General features: G+C 44.9%; 1 protein-coding gene across 3 annotated transcripts in view; it reads left to right on the top strand.

The window, feature by feature from the left end:
* The window catches only part of LOC5579849 (hormone receptor 4), a 517480-nt gene that overhangs the window by 138649 nt on the left and 355546 nt on the right, over window positions 1–23285 (top strand). The gene's annotated exons all lie outside the window — the stretch shown is intronic.

The following is a 23285-nucleotide window of genomic DNA, read 5'->3' as shown; positions in this document are numbered from 1 at the left end:
TGAGCATGAGCATGAGCATAGATGACCGTACAATTCGTAGTTGCTACTCTGTGATTGACCAAATCAATCGAAGTTGCACAGGGAATTTATGAATGAGGCTTGGGATTTGCTTACCATTATTCAATGTGCACAAATCGATAGCTTAAATTATATAAGTCAATAACGGCGCCGGCCACGTTCTTACAATCATCGGGGAAGGGCAGGAATGTGTGTTAGACAACCGTTGTTACTAGAGACCGAGTATACCTCTGCATCTCCACAGTTGTCATGGAAAGGATATTGGGTTAGTGGTATAAGGTAAAGATCTGGGAGTCATCAATAGTTGGTGATGCGATCCATGATATAATCACGCCTAATAGGATTCGCGATATAATTTGATAAATGCATTGTACCCCGAACAAGTGTTCATCACTCGCCCCGCAGGAGCAAGCGTCAAGGTCGAAAGATCAAACAGAACTCTATAACTGGAATTATTTAAAATGATGAAAAAGCCTTAGAAGCTGATTCCGGCTATGAGAGAGAAAAATAACATCCTTTTAACCAATCTATATAAATAAAATTGAAATGGTGTTTATATGTCACGAAATGGCTTACGAACGGGTCAACGGATTTGAATGATTTTTTCTAAGTTTTGATCGTCAAGGGTTCCGACGTGTTTGTGTGTATAAAAATCTCAGGATATTCACCGGGAAAGTTGGAAAAAAGAACACGAACGAAACTGTCATGTTATATGGGACGATCAAAAGCGTTTTTCAACAGCCTACTTGATGGCAAGACGAAGTTGCCGGGACCACTAGTTACGAATAAAAAAAACTCGAAAACTTGTTATGCAGTTCGAAAACGTGCAAATTCAGTTTAGGTCTCTAGGTTCACAATTGAAAATCAACTTGTCCAGGAAATCGAAAGCATACTCAATTGAAAGAACGTTGATTTGAAAAAAAAATCAATAGGGTAAAAGCACCGGTTTTGGCCAGCCTAAGAGAAAATGTCAATCGAGCTATAACCCTTTTTCGCTTTGAAAATCACGTTATTTAATATAGGCGAATAGGTATTCCACTAAACAGCTCGACGATTTATTATCGAAAAAAAAAAAAAAAAAATCGTCCAATATTAAAACCCCTGGCGAAGACGGATTTTCTACATTCTCACCAAGAAACTGCAACAAAGTAGTGTATCGTTCTTGGTTAATATATTTACCAAATTAAATATCAAGGTTCATCCTATTTTGAATCCTACGAATATGTGATATCTTTTTATTACTCAATCAGCTTGCTTTCCTGTATCAGTTAACTTCTTGGATCTATAGTTTTGAATACATGGTATAGTTCATATCAACGAAAATTCCATGTTTGCCTATGAAAAGTTCTGCTTCCGAAATGGGTATTATTCGAGCACTTATCAACATTTACGTGTAACGAATTGTATTATTTCCTACAAATCTGAAGGCTATTAATATTGCTCTTCTAGACATAAAAAAATGTATGCGACAGTGTTTGACATGAAGGTTTGATTGTAAATTAACAAAAAAAAAGAACAAACATTGTTAGAATAATTCTTAGACATTTAACAAATCGTACGACAGGATGGAATCTGCGTGTCATCTGTTGTAGCTTGTTGGTTGGGATGTTCTTCATAATAGAGTGATATTCAAAACTGAAAAGGCAATAGATGGCTCTTTTTCAGTGGTAGTAAAAACGAAATCCTGAAGTAAAGAAAGCACCACGGAAGATGAACTGAACACAAAAAGTTATGTATTCACATTACACTTGATTTCTAATCACTACTTTTTTGATCCAGTTCCCTAATTGCAAGTAATTTACGTTTTTCATTATTTTCCATACGTTTTGACAGTTCTCCTACTACCATTCTTCCATGCGCTTGTGTTGAAAGTTTGAGAAATTTGAGAATCCAGCGTACCGCGATCAGTGGAAGGAATACAAACAACAGTGTCGTCGCTCGGCGGCCGGTGAAAGAAACTGAATGTTCTAAAGGTTGTTGCCTGTACTTTTTGCCGCTGGCGCCAACTGTTAGCGATTAAAAACGAAATAAACAGTCGTTACCCTATTGCAAAAATAGATAATTTCTCCTAACGCTTACAAAACTCAACTTGTAATATTGAATAAATCAAAAAGCTCTCCATTTTAAACTTTCCAGTAGACATATTGTCACGATGTATGCTGTACCAAAATGGACTAGCTATCACCAAGAGATTCAAAATGATATTTTAATGATGATTCCTAAGCTATTTCCCTGGAATGAATATACTACCAATACTAATTTTGCAAATTTGAAATTGTAACATAAAACATCATATGTTGATAATAAAAAGGCAAAAATCGTGTTTCCGTCAAATGTCATCACAGTTCGCATCCCAGTCCTTACCCACAATTCTGCTAATGTCATTAAATCATCAAGCATTCCGACTCGACACCAGCTCTCGCTGGCTCTTCAGACAACGATTGCAACTTGTCAATAATGCGGAAGTGTTCTACATCATTGCATTCAACTAGAATTGACGGGCTCAATTGGATTAGCGCAACGCGCGTGGGCAAAAGGCTATTCGTACCGCTACGAGAACTGACACAGCGTAGATACTTCAGTAAGTATACGTTCACAAGATCGTCGAACTCTCGGTCTGCTCGCTCGGGCGCAAATACTACTTTCGCACATTTCTGCTACAACTTTCTCCCTGGCTGCACGCATGCAGCGACGACGATGCAACACGATGCATTTGTGCATTAGTCGGGCGGGAAACAAACAGCAACATAAGCGCGAACAGAATACACACATGTTGTAACAACCGCTGGAAGTTGGAACGAGCTTTACGCAGCTCAACTGCATCTGCATCTGTTCAAAGGGATCTTGTATTTGTTTCTATCAAATGATAATGCAAACAGGAGCGTATAGGGTACCGACTGTTTATTTCGTTGATAACCGCTAATAGTTGGCGCCAGCGGCAAAAAGTACAGACAACAATCTTTAGAACATTCAGTTTCTTTCACTGGCCGCCGAGCGACGACACTGTTATTTGTATTCCACCCACTGATCGCGCTACGCTGGATTCTCAAATTTCTCAAATTTTCAACACAAGCGCATGGAAGAATGGTAGTCGGAGAACTGTCAAAACGTATGGAAAATAATGAAAAACGTAAATTACTTGAAATTAGGGAACTGGATCAAAAAAGTAGTGATTAGATATCAAGTGTAAAGTGAATACGTAACTTTTTTTGTTTAGTTCATCTTCCGTGGTGCTTTCTTTGCTTCAGGATATCGTTTTTACTACCACTGAAAAAGTGCCATCTATTGCCTTTTCAGTTTTGAATATCACCCTATTGCAAACAAATGAAAATCTTGTTTGAACGGTACATTAAGGGTTTTATAATCGACTTAAATATGAAAAGTGTTCATTAAAACCGTAATAAGATCAAAGTTAAATTAAGGAAGCTCAAATAGTTTACAAAAGCACTGCTTAAGCATGATTTTTATGGATATTTAAGGACAGATTGCCAACCAACCAACCAACCAACCAACCTTAATGCGTCCGGTGGCATTCAACTTCCTATTAGTTCTAGTTTCTAGGAAAATTGCAAACATCTATCTAACTTTACACCACACAAAAATACAAGCGACAGAAAAAATGACATTTGGACATGACCTCAGAAAATCCGGAACATCTCCGGTGTCCAGTGGCCAATATGCATTGCCAAGGAAGTTCCTCAAACTGGACCAAATTTGCCGTCGACTGCTTCCAGATGCATCCAATTTCATTCATTTTTCATAAAGTTATAAGCATTTGAATTTGGGCAAAATTTTGCCTATCTCAATCATTTTGCCTATCCCCTGTAGATCCTTATGAAATTGCAATGATAACTCACTGGACTCCTAGTTAGGTCAGTGATGAATTAGCAGCGAGATAACTACCGTATATTTTTGAAGATTGTGACCTTATAAGATGCCTTACAAAATCAAGAATCATAAGAACACAAACCTGAAAGACCAGTTCTGTCCTAGATGAGACTAAATGAAATTGCCAACAGAATTTCTGGGAAAAAATTAACATAAAAAATTCTCAATCAATTTCTTTTGATGAAATTAAATGAACAAAGATATTGATCATATATTGGGCATTTTTGAACAGTAATGTTTTTATTCATAGATGACACTCGATTACATACCATAATTTCGCAAAATTTCATAATACCTCGCGCTATGGCATGCACCCTTTGATCAATGGTAATCAATGAGTGCATCTTCGCTACGCACTCTGGCATTGGTCCGGATTCGTCAAGGGGAAAATATTGCGCGCTCTCCTCTATCCATCGCGGTGCGGCCAAAGCAAAGGCCATGCATGCCGCGGCGCGCGCTTTCGTTCGGTCGTCCGATCATCGCAACGAAACAGTCGGTAAAAACAAAACAAAAACAGTATTGGTGTGCTAGCATGGCGTCGTCGTCGAAGTAGTCGATTGGTGCTCACCACATTTGAGTGCCAGGTTCGTTGGTATTGCTCTTGTGTACTAAAAGCGGTACGTCGATCAACACATGCGCGTTGTGGGTTACGATTTCTGTGGCGGTGTTTTGATGTTGCGTGAGAGAAGATATGTTTGGAGGGAGTTAGCTGTATAATCGAACAGCGATGCTCTCTTTTGCACTTCTGGCATCTGGGCTGAGGCAGAGTTGCCTGGTTGTTGGAATCATTTTAGTACTCTTGCAAATGTGCGAATGTTCCAAGAGTCTAATGTAGATGGCAGAATGGTAGACTTCATTGAGTAAATTGACGTTTCTCTACACATCAAAGAGATGTTACTCAAATCAAACTGAAAACAAAAAAATCATCGTAAGAAGGGTGACTATCGGCAAGATGGACCGTGAACGGTCTTAGCCGTCCAAGTGACACCACAAACAAAAAGAGGTGACTATCGACATGGGGTACTTGAAAGATAGAACGATTGAAGATCTATCGACTGATACGTTAATCACATAAATCATGATTCTATCAGCATGTTTTAGCTGTTTTCTTTAGGTGCACCAATGGTCATGGTATATTTATCCTATAATAAAATGGTTAAAATTCGTTCTACATTCAGTTCCACGAAGGTACGGTTCTGTCACAGACAAACAGGCGTAACACTGACGAAAATTCCATCGACCACTCATTTATCGATCATTTCAAATTCTCTAAGTTACAAATCTCACAACCAGTCGCTTTTCTTCGTGTTTGACGTTTCACACTACCGACATCTGCAGGTCTCACCAGGTGATGATGGTGTAAACTGTTTTGTTACTTATTCAATTTTTTTTTTTCAAAATAGGGCGATATTCAAAACTGAAAAGGCAATAGATGGCTCTTTTTCAGTGGTAGTAAAAACGAAATCCTGAAGCAAAGAAAGCACCACGAAAGATGAACTAAACACAAAAAGTTATGTATTCACATTACACTTGATTTCTAATCACTACTTTTTTGATCCAGTTCCCTAATTGCAAGTAATTTACGTTTTTCATTATTTTCCATACGTTTTGACAGTTCTCCGACTACCATTCTTCCATGCGCTTGTGTTGAAAGTTTGAGAAATTTTAGAATCCAGCGTAGCGCGATCAGTGGGTGGAATACAAACAACAGTGTCGTTGCTCGGCGGTCAGTGAAAGAAACTGAATGTTCTAAAGATTGTTGTCTGTACTTTTTGCCGCTGGCGCCAACTGTTAGCGTTTAAGAACGAAATAAACAGTCGTTACCCTATTGAATTACCAATTTTTATTGCAATGTAACTTGTTTATACAGTAGTTTCTCGATTTTATCACTGCTTGTTTTAATATCGCTTCATTATATCACTCTCGATTATAGTACGGTTTATCACAGACAAACAGACGTAACACTGACGAAATAGGGCGATATTCAAAACTGAAAATGCAATAGATGGCTCTTTTTCAGTGGTAGTAAAATCGAAATCCTGAAGCAAAGAAAGCATCACAGAAGATAAACGAAACACAAAAAGTTATGTATTCACTTTACACTTGATTTGTAATCACTACTTTTTTGATCCAGTTTCCTTATTTCAAGTAATTTACGTTTTTCATTATTTTCCATACGTTTTGACAGTTCTCCGACTACCATTCTTCCATGCGCTTGTGTTGAAAGTTTGAGAAATTTGAGAATCCAGCGTAGCGCGATCAGTGGGTGGAATATAAACAACAGTGTCGTCGCTCGGCGGTCAGTGAAAGAAACTGAATGTTCTAAAGATTGTTGTCTGTACTTTTTGCCGCTGGCGCCAACTGTTAGCGTTTAAGAACGAAATAAACAGTTGTTACCCTATTCCAATCGAACACTCATTTAACGAGCATTTCAAATTCGCTATGTTACAAACTTCACAACTAGAGGCGCGCGCATCGTTTTTATACAGCATTTCGTGCAACATGCTCACCGGATGATGATGATGGTGTGACCTGGGCGATGGATTTGAAAGAAATTTGTTCTAAGTTATGTCTGTTTGACTGTGGTTTTATGTTCAATTTTATCACGTCACAATAATTGTATGTAGTTCATACATTTTCCATTCAAAATCACCCTAAGCAATAGGGCGATATTCAAAACTGAAAATGCAATAGATGGCTTTTTTTCAATGGTAGTAAAAACGAAATCCTGAAGCAAAGAAAGCACCATGGAAGATGAACTAAACACAAAAAGTTATGTATTCACTTTACACTTGATTTGTAATCACTACTTTTTTGATCCAGTTTCCTATTGCAAGTAATTTACGTTTTTCATTATTTTCCATTCGTCATCAAACGTCAACATCCCACCGCAAAATCGCTAGTGTTTGGAAGGGATTTTAACCTCCAAATTGCCAAATAACCTCTAAATCATCACCTCCAAGTTAGTTCTAATACTCTCCGTTATATGAAACCTGGTGGCGCGTCGATCGTCGCAAGTTTATCGTTAAACAGTCAATACGTTTTGACAGTTCTCCGACTCCCATTCTTCCATGCGCTTGTGTTGAAAGTTTGGGAAATTTGAGAATCCAGCGTTGCGCGATCAGTGGGTAGAATACAAACAACAGTGTCGTCGCTCGGCGGCCGGTGAAAGAAACTGAATGTTCGAAAGGTTGTTGCCTGTACTTTTTGGCGCTGGCGCCAGCTGTTAGCGATCAAGAACGAAATAAACAGTCGTTACTCTATTGACTGTTTAACGATAAACTTGCGACGATCGAGGCGCCACCATATTTAATATAACGGAGTGTTTTAGAACTAACTTGGAGGTGATGATTTGGAGGTTATTTGGCAATAGGATAATGACTGTTTATTTTGTTCTCAAACGCTAACAGTTGGCGCCAGCGGCAAAAATTACAGACAACAACCTTTCGAACATTCAGTTTCTCGTACCGGCCGCCGAGCGGCGACACTGATGTTTGAATTGTACTTACTGATCGCGTTACGCTCGGTTCTCAAATTTCTCAAACTTCCTACACAAGCGCTTGGATGAATGGTAGTCGGGGAACTGTCAAAACGTATGGAAAATAATGAAAATCGTAAAATACTTGCAATAGGGCGATATTCAAAACTGAAAAGGCAATAGATGGCTCTTTTTCAATGGTAGTAAAAACGAAATCCTGAAGCAAAGAAAGCACCTCGGAAGATGAACTAAACACAAAAAGTTATGTTTTCACTTTACACATGATTTCTAATCACTACTTTTTTGATTCAGTTTCCTAATTGCGAGCAATTTACGATTTTCATTATTTTCCATACGTTTTGACAGCTCTCCGACTACCATTCTTCCATGCGCTTGTGTTGAAAGTTTGAGAAATTTGAGAAGCCAGCGTAGCGCGATCAGTGAGAGGAATACAAACATCAGTGTCGCCGCTCGGCGGCCGGTAAGAGAAACTGAATGTTCGAAAGGTTGTTGTCTGCAATTTTTGCCGCTGGCGCCAACTGTTAGTGGTTATGAACGAAATAAACAGTCGTTACCCTATAGGGTAACGACTGTTTATTTCGTTATTAAACGCTAACAGTTGGCGCCAGCAGCATAAAGTACAGACTGAAATCTTTAGAACATTCAGTTTCTTTCACTGGCCGCCGAGCGACGACACTGTTGTTTATATTCCACCCACTAATCGCGCTACGCTGGATTCTCAAATTTCTCAAACTTTCAACACAAGCGCATGGAAGAATGGTAGTCGGAGAACTGTCAAAACGTATGGAAAATAATGAAAAACGTAAATTACTTGCAATTAGGAAACTGGATCAAAAAAGTAGTGATTACAAAACAAGTGTAAAGTGAATACATAACTTTTTGTGTTTATTTCATCTTCCGTGGTACTTTCTTTGCTTCAGGATTTCGATTTTACTACCACTGAAAAAGAGCCATCTATTGCATTTTCAGTTTTGAATATCGCCCTATTAGGAAACTGGATCAAAAAAGTAGTGATTAGAAGTCAAGTGTAAAGTGAATACATAACTTATTGTGTTTAGTTCATCTTCCGTGGTGCTTTCTTTGCTTCAGGATTTCGTTTTTACTACCATTGAAAAAGAGCCATCTATTGCCTTTTCAGTTTTGAATATCGCCCTATTTGGAGGTTAAAATCCCCTCCAAACACTAGCGATTTTTCGGTGGGATGTTGACGTTTGAGGGTAAGGACTGTTTATTTCGTTCTTAAACGCTGACAGTTGGCGCCAGCGGCATAAAGTACAGACAACAATCTTTAGAACATTCAGTTTCTTTCACTGGCCGCCGAGCGACGACACTGTTGTTTATATTCCACCCACTGATCGCTGGATTCTCAAATTTCTCAAACTTTCAACACAAGCGCATGGAAGAATGGTAGTCGGAGAACTGTCAAAACGTATGGAAAATAATGAAAAACGTAAATTACTTGCAATTAGGGGACTGGATCAAAAAAGTAGTGATTAGAAATCAAGTGTAATGTGAATACATAATTTTTTGTGTTTAGTTCATCTTCCGTGGTGCTTTCTTTGCTTCAAGATTTCGTTTTTACTACCACTGAAAAAGAGCCATCTATTGCCTTTTCAGTTTTGAATATCGCCCTATAGGGCGTCATGCTGCAGACTCATTGCTTTTCAAACACTTTCTTCGAGACGCAGTAACCTACAAAGGCGTTTTATTTTCGACTTGATCAGAGGAAATCTTGACTTTCCATCGCTCTTTCAAAGTGTTTCGATCTACGCACCAAACCAACATCTGCGACAACGTGATTTGCTGCTCATCAGAGGACATAGAACATCCTATGGCTTCAACAATCCGTTATGTGTATGTTCTTAATTATTCAATAGTGTGAGTGACTTGTTTGACTTTAATGTATTCAAATCTTTGTTTAAAAATAGAATTAGAGTTTTAGAGTAAGAGACAGTCTTGGGAATCGATTCAAGATAGTGAATAAATAAATAAAAATAAATATCTCACGACCAGAGGCGTTTGACGTTTCTCACTAGTGCCATCTGTAGACCTTGTTGCACATAATCGTATTTTGCCATTGGCCACCAGATGATGATTGCGTGAAGTGGGCGATTGATTTTGAAGGAAATTGTTCTACGTGTAACGCCTGTTTGTCCGTGATGTATTGTATGGGTTGTCAAGTATCGTGACAATAATAATATTGATATTTTCTCATACAATACTGTTTAAAAAAATGTGTTTGTATTGTCGTGAATGGAAAATTGTATATTGCTTTACAATACACAAACAATTCAACAAAATGCTTTTTGATTGGTGTTAAAAATAATAACGGATGTTCAGTAAAAAGTAAGATCGATATTATTTCTAAGTAAAGAGCGTAATGTTTTTTCTTCAAGTGAAGTGCTCTCTGGACTCTCTGAACATGGGTGACATGTTTATTTTCGCTCGGCTGCTGTCAGATAAATCGAAGATGACGTCAAAACAGCAAGCACTCCACGAGCGTGTTGTACGGTTTTACGAAACGCATGGTCATCGTGGAAAAAAAGTTTACGGTAGACCACTTTCGAGACGAAAACGTACCCATGAGTACAGTTTACTGGATCCTGGAATCCCTCAGTTCCTTAGTATACGAGAATAATTGGCGGACCAAGGTTAAAATGCAGTTGACCACGAGGATCTGGAGCTGTATCCTGAAGATGGACGTCAGTGCCGTCCAGCGCTCTTGCGAGAACATCGCTACTAAGTTGCGATGTAGGGCTAATCAGGGCCATTCTCCAATATTCATTGACATTTTTTTTTTTCAAGAATAAGCATTATGTTTTTTAATAAAAAAATCTGAATTCGTTGAAAAAAAAAAGTTTTTCACTATATGACTGAAAAAAATTCATTTTTTTATTGAACATCCTTGGCTAGCGTTTCAAACAAAAACACGCAACAGAAGAGGTTAATGTGACCCAGTTATTTATTAAAGAGAAAGTAATCAAAGGGAGCCTCTCAATGTTAGATAGTTCCTTTTGCGAGAATGGATCATTGAAGGTCACTCATTTGGCACTCACAGCATCAAAACAACGGCACCACCATATATGGGAATGAACAATGTGACAAATTTGAGACATTTTATGATCACCTCGAATCGTTTATATTACATTTGGACACTTTGGAACCAACATGCAAATTCTCTGGTATTCATCTTTGCACCTTCATGATTAGGAAAGTTGTTGCTGCATACAAAAATATTTGAAACTATTCATTTCCTTTCAAAAACCTCTTAAAATAACTCAAACTCTTCATTTCTCCAAAGATTACAAAATAAATTATTGAAATTGTTTATCGGCATACCGGTCGGATTGCTCGAAGTAAGAGGGAGCATGGAGAAGAAAGCAATGAATACTAGATGGATAGATACCGTAAGGGAACGGCGAGAGAAATTGGATTAGATGTTGAAGAGGGCATACCATATGAAACAGTATTACTTGAGACGTCCTTCCTTGTGGCTAACGTCCCCTATAGGAACGGCTTGTTTAACGATTCTCTCAGAAATTCAACTGAAAAGTTTTCCTACAAACTTGACCGGAGAATAAGGATTCATAGGCTAGGGGAAGTGGTTCACCTAGTGTTCACGCACAACGCGAACAGTGTGCAACATTTCAACCCTGATCAGTTCAGTCATCGTTTTCACCATCTTGTTGTTGATCTTGTCTATGTAATCCATTCCCCCTATTCCCATTCATGTAAAACAACCACATAACTAACCTCGAGTCGCCGCGAGTATTTCGGCTACCACCACTAACAAACACCCTTTCCTACCTGAACCACACACACACTACTTCACGCAACCCGACCGACCACCTTGAGCTCTCCATCATCACACCACCCGGACTACCGATTGCAGCATCCAGTATGTAGTACATAAGACAGTGGAAATTTCCATCGTAACCCCACCGCTGCGCATGCAATGTTCTTGGCTACCTGCAACCTATATAAGGAGATTGCATGTGCAAGAAATTCATTCAGTATTCAGTATTTAGCCGTTGTATGGCACGCGAATAAACCATCATAGTTCGAAAATCGATACCAAAAGCGTTTCCCTCACCGAAAGCAGCCCAACCTAGTAGTCCTTTTCAGGACTGTTGTTAAGAAATCATATTCACAGTCTGAGCTATCGACACCCCAGGCATTCCTTCAGGAATAGTCCCCGACGGTGGATCTATCCTACTCCGACGAAGATTTCCCCGACGGCGGAAGATCTCCCGAACCGATGCTTTCCGGGCTGATGCCGAGGTCGGTTCTGCGATTCCGGTGGAGGGAAACTTCCGGTTCACAGGCGCCCCGACGACCATTTGCCGGTGCAACTACGCGTTCTACTCAGTTAGTCCCCGACGGTGAACTTAACCTACTCCGAAGCTGACCGGGCTGATGCCGAGGTCGGTCCTGCGATTCCGGTGGAGGGAAACTTCCGGTTCACAGGCGCCCCGACTACCATTTGCCGGAGCTGTTTCGCGATCTACTCGGCTAGTCCCCGGCGGAAGGACATAGCCTACTCCGACGCGATGTTGGTCGGTAAGTGCCGAGGTCGGTCCTGCAATTCCGGTTGGAGGATGACTTCCGGTTTGCAGGCGCCTTGACGACTTATTACCGATATTACGCTACGCCCCCTCTACTCGGTCTAGTCCCCGGCGGAGGATCTAGCCTACTCCGGTCGCGCCCGTTGGTCTCCTTCATATGCTCGCTTCAACAGGCTGACTTGTCAAGCGCCAAGGTCGGTCCGACGATTCCGGCTGCCCCAACGATTCAGAGCCATGTGCTGTCCGCTGTGTAGAGTGCCGCTGCTTCTCTCGCCATCTTCGTTGTAAAAGAGACATCATCTGAACGATAGTTCTGTTTACCGCGTCCCATTTCTCTTCGTCGGCACACATTCGTTGGACGATATTGTGCACATTAACGTCATTGCCGACGACGGATGTCATCTCGGCTCGCTCATGCTCGAAGCGCGGACATTCGAAGACCACGTGCTCAGGGGTTTCGTCAACATCGCCGCACCCGGTGCATAACGGCGATCTTGCGTGTCCAAACCTATTGAGGTATTTCTTGAAACAGCCATGGCCAGACAAAAACTGCGTCAAGTGGAAATTCACTTCTCCGTGTTTTCTGTTTACCCACGTCGACAGGCACGGAATTAGACGGTAGGTCCATCTACCGTTCTCAGCGCTATCCCATTGCTGTTGCCATTTCCTCATGGTTTCATCCCGGGCTCTTTTCCGAATTCCCCGCGTGCGTCGGTCCCTGTAGCACTCGCTGTCCTCTTCGAGTTGAAGGCTTATAGGGATCAATCCTGCAATCACACAGACTGCCTCCGATGATATCGTACGATACGCGCTCGCCACACGCATGGCCATCAGTCTGAACGTACTGTTCAGCCGGGAGCGGTTCCTCTTCGTCTGCAGTGCTGTCACCCACACGGGGCCAGCGTATCTGAGTACCGACGTCGACACGCTCGCCAGTAGTCGCTTCTTGCTGCTGCTGATCGCTGAGTTGTTGGGCATGATCCGGGATAGAGCTGATATCACCTTCACGGCCCTCTCACATGCATAATCGACATGGCTGTTGAAGCTCAACCGATCATCGATCATCACTCCCAGGTGTCTGACTTCCCGCTTTGAGTCGATGGTACACTGTCCAACCGAGATTCTCGCCTTCTGCACTGCCTTTCGGTTGCTTATCATCACAACTTCGGTTTTGTGATGGGCTAACACAAGCTTCTTCCCTCGCATCCATTCTTCCACGGCGTCTACTGCTTCGGTAGCAAGTATCTCTACTTCCTCTAGTGATTCGCCGATGACTACGAGCACCACGTCATCCGCGAAGCCGACGATCTTCACACCCCGGGGGAAGCTCAGCTTCAACACTCCATCATACATAGCGTTCCAGAGAGTCGGGCCAAGAATAGAACCCTGTGGGACGCCCGCTGTGACTGTCGTGCACCTTTTCCCAGCGTCTGTTTCGTAGATCAGTGTACGATTTGTTGCAATTGAGTGTGTGGGGGGTGGAAAGAAGCCCGACACAGCTCCGACTAGCTGAATGAATTTCCCAAAACTGAACAAATACCAATGAAGTTGTGTTATCTGATCATATTTTCTTACACTTGCTTACAGGGAGCGGCCGTAATATCTATAGCACATTTGGTGCTCGCTAACTCCTATCATTCTTTCCCTATCTATTTCTATGCTTAGCGTCTACTCACATACATGCACATCTCTTCTTCGCGGTGCGGGGCCCCGGGTTACTCGCAGCCTACGCCTTTGCGCTGTCCTGCTGTGCTGCTCTACATGCTGACCCAAATCTTCGAACCTCCGGTTGGCTTAGGTTGCTCGCACTCGAACAAGAACTGTCCGCCTTCGCGAACCCGGGGTGCGGCCGATGCCACCGTTGTTCCGCTTGCCGCACCCGATCGCTTGGAAGTGGGCCCGTACACTGAGCCAGTCACGTACCGTCTTGGACGACCCTTGTTCGCAATCCTGCCGAATATGATCTCCCGGATGAAGTGAATCCTGATTAGGGAAGAAGAACCAAAAGAAAGAGCCCTAAGGGCAACGCCAATTAGCCACTGCCATCGCCAAAGCCTCGTCTTCCAACTCACCCGGTAATGGGGCTCTTTTCGTACGTGTGATGCGGAATCCTGTGGGATTTTGGTTCCGAAATGTACCTCCAACCGTGAAATCCGTAGGGGCTTTCTTCTCCCTATCTAGCGGTCGTACGTGGTTGTAAACATGCGGTAACATGGCAAATTAGACTACAGTTAGGCTCCCATCGATAAATTATTACCTTCGTGAGTCGGTGTTGGTTCCCCAATCCGGTTTCCAAACGGAATCGTTCATCCACACGTAGAATCGTGTTTATCCTCTCTCAAAAGTGCACGTGCGTGGACCTGTGGTACGATGGTGAGGTTAGGTTATGGTTGTATCGGACTGCAATGCGCTGTTACCTTCTTAGACCTGCCGCAACTATCCTGTCCAGGGAAGAGCGCTCCTTCCGGACCTGTCCTTGTCCTCCAGGTGGAATCGTATCGGGTTGCGTATCGGAGTTGCTTCGGGGGCCAGTGAACTTTCCCCGCAATCTGGATCGTCAACGTGTAGGTTAGGAATCGGGCACTCAAAGTAGATAAATGCACTTCTTACCTTGAAGAATGCCTATCTATCCGCCGGGCAGTTGGAAATCGCACGAAAGCCGTTTTTTCCTGAACCGATCGGACTAATTCCCGTAGGAATTTTCGCCCTCACCAGCTACCGCAATGTTGCACTCCAGTGGGACTCAGGCCAAATTCGGCATCCACGCAGTGTCACTTCTGTTCACTTTATGAGCAATCCTGTGGCTGATGTGCCGTTTCTCTTTTCTTCCGTTCGTTTGCAAGTGACAACAGTTGCCAGTATGACGTTTTGACGTCAGTGCGGTGTAGCTGTTGCTTAACGCCTTTTCGTTTCGTCGCAGTTGATAGGGATGTGCATATTGTATGTTCTTTCGATATTATTTTTATTTCTTCACTTACATTTAATTGAGCTATGTGCATGAGTAGAACTTTATCATTATGGCCAAACAAATCTAAACGTAACACAACTCTACCGTAGCGGAAGAATTTTTCATAAATCGATGATCAAACGATTTATGAAAAATTCACAAAATCTTCAATCATCCTCCTAGGATGATGGTCAGAGACAAGTCGGTCATCTAAACTCTTGAGCAGACCTCAAGTTATCTCAGGTTCTAAGACCTTATGCAGCATAACTAAACTCCTATACGCAAGCCTGGGTTGCTTGCCAAATCAAATCTCCACATTCTTCCGAACAGCCTGATCTTAATCCTAAACTCAATATCATGCCAGCCACGCCTGGCAGAATCTTCGACCTCTCAAATCGTCTCTGACCAACGTCCTTGTCCAGCTTCCGCAAATCCGAGCTAACTACGGCAAAACATTCAAATCGGATTCTAGCCTATTATATTGACTGAAAAAGGCTTAATCGCACACTAAACATAGAAGCTATATTTACAGACTTTTTACAAGGACTAAGTTGGTTTGTATTGGTTTGTGCATAAAAACTGAGAAAAGAAGCATTTCCGCGACTAAATCGTCATGAGCCCGAGAATGGAGTTTTACCGCGCCCCTGGTCGCGTTACCTTGGGATGAAGATTTCATGACGACCCCCAGATTCTTAACCCTAGGCCACGCATTTGAATTGACTGGAAACACTTGAGGGTTTGTGTGCACTCATCAATTCTTGGATGTGCTTGGATTACCGAGATCGTGTTTTTTTGTCTTTGTAGTAGTGCCACTCATAGCTCTGTGTAGTAGGTGGTCGACTCTTGATGGTGGGCTCGATTTGTCTCGATCGGCAAACGGCATGACCACTTTGTGTGCTTTAGTGTGGGGTTTCCTCTACTTGGTTGGCAGCTCGCTGCGGACATAGCTTGATGAAGATTCTTGCGTTTTCTCCCTGTTCTCATCGCGGGCTACGGTGCGCTTCACTTGTTGACTAACTCTGGTTTCTGGAGTCTCCCTATTGTGGACTTCGGGGTCGCAGTCTCGCATGCCCGACGTAGACTACGTACTTCTTCCGCTCTTTCTGATGGTATTTGGAGCCTCCCTACTCACTATGGTTTTCAGGGTTCCAATCTCCCATGCCTTCCGTAGGCTACTTGCGTTTGCGCTTCTTTGAAGTGGTATTTGGAGCCTCCTTACTCACGGCGGTTTTCAGGGTTCCAATCTCCCGTGCCTTCTGTAGGCTGCTTGCTTGTCCGCTTCTTGATGATGGTATTTGGAGCCTCCCTACTCACTATGGTTTTCAGGGTTCCAATCTCCCGTGCCTTCCGTAGGCTACTTGCGTTTGCGCTTCTTTGAAGTGGTATTTGGAGCCTCCTTACTCACGGCGGTTTTCAGGGTTTCAATCTCCCGTGCCTTCTGTAGGCTGCTTGCTTGTCCGCTTCTTGATGATGGTATTTGGAGCCTCCCTACTCACTATGGTTTTCAGAGTTCCAATCTCCCGTGCCTTCCGTAGGCTACTTGCGTTTGTGCTTCTTCGAAGTGGTATTTGGAGACTCCTTACTCACGGCTGTTTTCGAGGTTCCAATCTCCCGTGCCTTCCGTAGGCTCTAGTTCCGTCCTCCTCCTCGCAATGCCCTCCAGCTGCTGTCTCACTGCGCCCGATAGTGGCCGTAAGCTTCAACTCCGCGTCGAACCGATTTTTGGTCGTCGATCTCCGGGTCTCCACTCCTCCTATCAGAGAATACATCTGGTGCATTGCCGAGATCCCTACTCCCCGTTTCCAGTGACGTGGGGTGCGATTTCTCCCGCTTCGCGAACGGCGCACGGTACACCTCCTGGCGCGATGGAAGTGTTTGTGTACCGTATTTTGGTTCTCTTCCCTGCCTAATGTGGACGCAAATCGTGTTCAAGTTTTGGCGAAGATTATGGGCTACAACGAAGCTGAAGAAACGTCCATGGTGGAGAGGTAGTCGTTAAGAAGTTTTTGCTCATCTCACCTGGCTTTTGCCATTTTCCCGCTTGGTACGTGTTTTGGAGTATGGTACTAATTGTTGACAGGCTTTGCCTGTGGACATAGCTTTATCGTTGTGGAACCTCGTTCGGATGAACGGAAATCCTTGCTATAGCCTTGCAGTCTTGCTTGGTGTTGCTGAAGTGGAGCGTTGTTGTAGCGGTTTCTCACTCTCAGCATTCGTGGTCAAATCTCCCAGTAATTGGTGTTTTTGACAGCTACTGATTCTGGTTAACAGGCACCGCCTGTGTACATAGCTTGAACGCTTCGGAATTCCCATCTTGCGGATGAAAATCCCGGATGATGTAGTTTTAGATTGGTATCACAGAGATGCAGATGGAGTTTGATGATGCTTATCTGCCCCCTGGTTTGCTGTAGTTGTTCCCATTGGTGTTTTTGACAGCGTTTGCTTTATAGTCGACAGGCACCGCCTATTCGCATAGCTTGAACTTTTACGCTTAGTCTACTTTGATGTCCTTCGCGTGGAATCTTCCTTTTTTGCCGCTCAGAACATCTTCCAACAGATACAGGTTCATCCCGAGGATGTCCTTCACGATGGCCGGAACGAATTTCGGCTCTAGTTTACTGGTAATCTGATCCACTTTTGAGGAGAGAACGAATGTACGGCGCCACACCAGATCTCCCACCTTGAACGCTACCGATCTTGTACGAAGATTGTACCGCTGCTTCGCCCGCTGGTGGCTGTTCTTGATTCGCTCGATTATGAGCTTCTGGATTCGGCGAATTGCCGATAGCCTGAGATCTTGTGCTACCTTCGGGTCGTCTGGTGTGTTGAGTTCTTGCTGCGTATAGAGGTCCGTGTGCAACAGCAGATTTCGTCCAAAGTTTGCTTCGTGAGGGCTCACTCCCGTTGCTTCATGCTTCGCTCCGTTTATCACTGCAGTGATTGCCGGCAGCTTTTCGTCCCACTCACGGTGATCGCCATCTAGCAACGCTCGGATGCATGTTATTACGACGCGGTTTACGCGCTCGGCATTATTGACCTGTGGACAGTAGAATGCTGTTTTCATGTGGCCAATCTTGTGTTTCGCTAGCCAGGATTTAAATGCCATCGATTCGAACTGCTTCCCGTTGTCGGACAATATCAGCCTTGGACGAGAAAACCTTAGACACACTTCTTCTTCTAGAAACTCCACCATCTTCTGTGAATCTGCTGCGCGCATAGGCTTGACGATCACATACTTACTGACCCAGTCTACTACCACCAATAGCACTGTGTTTCCTCGCTTGGAACGTGTGAGCGGACCGACAAAGTCCACCGATATCATCTCCCACGGAGTTTTCGCTGGCTTGGGGTTTCCCATCTGCGGCATCATCTTCTTCCCTGGCGCTTTGCATGCCTTGCAGGTTACACAGTTCCTCACGTAATCGCCAATCTCTTGCTGCATCTGTGGCCAGTAGTAATGGGCTTGAATTTTGTGCCAGGTCTTGTAAAAGCCAAGGTGCGCTGCTGCGGGTTCGTCGTGGTATCTACGGATCAGCTGCACCCTCTCCTCTCTCGGAACGACTTGCTTCCATTTGTGTGATACAGCTCCAACTTCGTCCTTGCAGCGACAGTTCTTGTACAAGATGTCGTTCGCCATGCGGAAGTCCGGGAACTGATCGCCCTCGCTCTTCACTTTTTCTACCAGCTTTCTATACCACGGATCTTGCACCTGGTCTACCGCGAAAACTGCTTCGGCTACCGTTCGTGAGAGTGCGTCCGGAACTATGTTGATCGATCCCTTTCTGTACCGGATCACGAAGTCGAACGCGTTTAACCGCAACAGCCATCGGCTCATCAAAGCGGTCGGATTCTTCATAGACTTTAGGTAGCTGAGCGCCGCATGGTCGCAATAGACGATGAACCTGATTCCTTCCACGTATCCTCTAAACTTCTCTATCGCTCGGATCACTGCGAGACACTCTCGTTCCGTGACCGAATATTTCTTCTCAGACGCTGACAGTTTCTGCGAGAAGTAGCTGATCGGATGTTCTTCGCCGTTGTTGTCCTGCGTGAGTACTGCTCCGATTGCTGTGTCGCTAGCATCGCACGCTATAGCGAACGGTCTGCTATAGTCCGGCATCGCTAGCACCGGTGCCGAGACCAGAGCTGCCTTTAGCTTGAGGAAAGCTTCTTCGGCGATGGGATTCCAACGGAACTTTGTCTTGCCAGACGTCAAGTTTGTCAACGGTGCCGCTAGCTGTGAAAATCCGGCGATGAAGCGACGGTACCAATTACAAACGCCAAGGAATCGCTGAACTTCTTTTCGTGTTGTTGGAGTCGGAAACTGTACTATTGCTTGGATCTTCTCTTCATCTACTCGCCAGCCTTGTTCGTCAATCACGTAGCCGAGGTACTTCATGCTCTTTCGGCAGAACTTGGATTTCTCCGACGATATCGTGAGATTCGCCTGTCGCAGTCGGCGTGCCACTTCTTCCAGCAGAGCGATATGCTCCTCGAAGGTTTCCGAGCAGATGATAATGTCGTCCAGGTAATGGAATACCAACGGCTCCAAATCGGCGAACAGATGAGTCATGAGTCTTGCTAGGGCTTGGCTCGCTGTACACAGTCCAAAAGGCACAACTTTGAACTGGAAGTGGCCTCTGGATGGCACTGTGAACGCGGTCAATGGTCTTGAGGTCTGATGAAGTGGCAACTGCCAGAAAGCGTCCTTGAGATCGATCGACGAGATGTATTTGCTGCTTCGAAGATTGTTTGTAATCGCTGCTATCTGCGGGATTGGATATCCCTCGTTCACCATGATGGAGTTGAGGTGACGAGCATCCAAGCAGACGCGATACTGACCGGTCTTCTTCTTGACAGCAACCAATGGGTTGTTCCATGGAGAGAACTGTGCCTCCTCGATGACGTCGAGGGCGATCATCCGGTCGATCTCCTTGTTCACCTCCTGCAGAACATACGGTGACATTGGATAATGCCGTTGCTTGCGAGGTGGTGCGTTGCCCACATCGATGCGATGCTCATACAGCTTCGTACGGCCTAGTTTGCCCTCTACCGCTTTTGGAAACTTCCGGATCGTTTGTTCTAGTCGCTTCTTCTGTTCGGACGACAGTTGCTTCATCTCATGATCCTCGACGACTTCTTCGTCTTGCTTTGCTTCAATTGTGCAGCACACAGCCTTCACTCCAAACTTGTCCCAGAAGTTCATTCCTAGGATGATGCAATCCGGGATCGAGGGTACCAGCAGTACTGGAAGCACTTCGTTGCGGTTGTTGTACACGATGGGAAGATAGACGAAATTGGTGATTTCATGCTTCGTGCCGTCCGCCGTTTTTATTCCGCCCTTGACGGTTCTTTTTTGCAGACCGCATTGCTCTGCCAGTCCCGCTCTTTTTCCTCCGAGCAACGAGCAGTTCGCTCCACTGTCCAGCAAAGCGGTCAATTCCTTTCCTAGCACCGATATGACGGCGTGCGGTCGGTTGTCGCTTCCGGGATTTATGATGATTGAGTCAAGGTTCTTGAATTCTGGATTCTCGGAGGGGTGTCCGAGAGTTGGCGAAGAGCCGCTCCCCTCTAAAGCTGGTTCTCCGCGGGGTAGTTTCCCGTGTCGGTGCGACACGTGAAACAGCTACGTAGCGAGTAACCCTTCCGTCCACACCGATAGCAGAAAAGAATTGCTTGCGGTTTGGGACAATCCATGAACCTGTGACCTTCCTCATCGCAGTTCCAGCAGACCATCGCCAGTCGCTGATGGTTCGCCGTTTCTTGCCGTTCCTCATAACGCCTTTCAACCTGCCTTTCTGGTTCTTGCTGCAGCTGCGGAAGATTGTTACGCTGATTGCTGTCGGTCCACTCTTCCACCGAGCTCGGCATCCATCTGCGCGCTTGCCAGCCTTGCATCCTCTGCGGATCCCGCTGCTGCTGCTGGTACGGCTGACGCTGCTGGTTTGGTCCAGGTTGCGGTCGGTACTGCTGTGTGGGAATTTGTTGTGTGGTCCTGCTCTGCTGACGATACTGTTGAGGAACCTCTTCCTCGGATCGGTTGACCACATCTGGAATTCTCGGCTGCCTCTCGTTACGTATAGCGAAGCTCGGCCGTGCGGTCTTCTTCTCCAAGCTCATTTTCAGTGCGTTGACTTGTTCAACGAGGTCGTCGAAGCAGTGTTGCCAGCTATCTTCCAGTGCTTCAACTGCTTCGCCTTCTGGAGAATTTTCCTCCACTTCCACTGCGTGAACTCGGCTGAAACGATATGGTGGTTGCTGTTGCTGAATTGGTGCCGGTCTGTTGGTCGTTACTGGCGTCGCGAAGTTTGGCTCGAGTAGCGCACTGTGCGGAATCGGAATTCTGCGCTGTCTGTTCAGAAGCATCTTCGTTTCATCGTATCCGGTACAAACTTCGACCATCTCTTCCAACGTTCGTGGCCTTGCTGCCGTTACGATGGAGGCGTAGCTCTCGTTCATGTTCTTCTTCACCAGGAAGAACTTTTCGTCCTCCGGGATCGGCGGGTCTACGAAGCGAAAGAGTGCTGAAATGTCGCGGTAGTACTTCGCAAACGACTCGTCCCTTCCTTGGAATCTAAAGCAGGTTTCTAGACGGAGAATCTGCGAGTATCCGCTTGGCAAGAATTCTCGGCGAATCTGTCGCTTAAAGTCGTCCCATGTAAGAAGCAGTCGCTGCGAAGTTGCACGGGCGTACCAGTCGATAGCGTCTTCTTGCAGCAAGTGCTTGATGGAACTGAGAAGCGTCGCATCGCTCATGCCTTCCGACCTCGCGAACGTCTCCACCCGGTCGAGGAAGACGTTGAGTGAAGTGGTATCCTTCTCGCCACGAAACTTGAACGGCCAGTTGTGTACCGCCTTCTGCATCCTCCTTTCGTCGGCTCGCTCCGGTGCTGGTCGTTCTCGCCGGATCAGCCGCTCCAGTTCTTCTCGCATCCTGTAGCATTCTACTCGCATCCGCTCTTCTCTCTCCTGCATCTGCCTGATTCTCACTTCCAGCGCTTCTTGCGTTGGGGTTTCTCTTGCCTGTTGATTCCATCCTACATACTCCCGAGAAAGATAGGGAGGAGGTGGTGAACTTCTTCGCCGTCTCGATTCCGCTTGTCGGCAGTCTTCGTGGTCGCCTGCTTGGAACGAGCTAGAGAACAACAGCCCTCTTCCGTTTCCACCCGAAAACGATGGCACCAGAGGTGGCTGCACAGCTGGCGGTGGTGTGGTTTCTTGAATGGAGTTGCTGCCCACAGGGATTGTGGCATCTACTACTCCTCCAACAGCTCCTTCCGACTCGTTGTTGCTCCTCCTCCTCACAGCGCCAGTTGATGTTGTATCTCTGACTTCACTTTCCCCCATTTGTGCACCATTTACTACACTTGTTCCGTTCACTTTGTTTAACAACACGTTAACATGCATGGATAACATTGCGTGTGTTTCCTGCAGCTCGACCGGAGAGCGGATTAATTGCAAACGGTCGCGATAATGATTGAGACGTGTTCGGATTTTATTTAAGGCTGCACTATCGTTAGTGCGAATTGCCGCTTCAGTGCTGATGTGCAACTGCTGCATTTGAGTTTCACAGTGCTCAATGTTTGACTGTGAACTCATTACATGGCATGAGCTAGTGGGCTGGTTGTCTCGCAAGGACTCCTCTTGCATGAGTGCCTTGAGACGTAAGACCTTGCCTCTATGGGTGGTAGGTCCTAAATTTACTACATGACGTAGGGCCAACTCATACGTGACCTCTTCGTCCGTCAAATGTGTGTAATCCATTTCTTATTTCTATGCGTAAGGGTTAAAATTATTTGTTGATTATTATAGGCCGAATAATCAAACGCACAAAACCAAATGTCTGAATCACAAATCAAAAAAAAAATTGCTAACGGTAGCTAATGTATTGTGGATTTTCAGTTGGGCGCCAGTGTTGCAATTGAGTGTGTGGGGGGTGGAAAGAAGCCCGACACAGCTCCGACTAGCTGAATGAATTTCCCAAAACTGAACAAATACCAATGAAGTTGTGTTATCTGATCATATTTTCTTACACTTGCTTACAGGGAGCGGCCGTAATATCTATAGCACATTTGGTGCTCGCTAACTCCTATCATTCTTTCCCTATCTATTTCTATGCTTAGCGTCTACTCACATACATGCACATCTCTTCTTCGCGGTGCGGGGCCCCGGGTTACTCGCAGCCTACGCCTTTGCGCTGTCCTGCTGTGCTGCTCTACATGCTGACTCAAATCTTCGAACCTCCGGTTGGCTTAGGTTGCTCGCACTCGAACAAGAACTGTCCGCCTTCGCGAACCCGGGGTGCGGCCGATGCCACCGTTGTTCCGCTTGCCGCACCCGATCGCTTGGAAGTGGGCCCGTACACTGA

The sequence above is a fragment of the Aedes aegypti genome, chromosome 3 (assembly GCF_002204515.2).
Source record: "Aedes aegypti strain LVP_AGWG chromosome 3, AaegL5.0 Primary Assembly, whole genome shotgun sequence".
NCBI lineage: Eukaryota > Metazoa > Arthropoda > Insecta > Diptera > Culicidae > Aedes > Aedes aegypti.
Note: the sequence above shows the minus strand (reverse complement) of the source record. Positions and strands in the feature narration are given on the sequence as shown.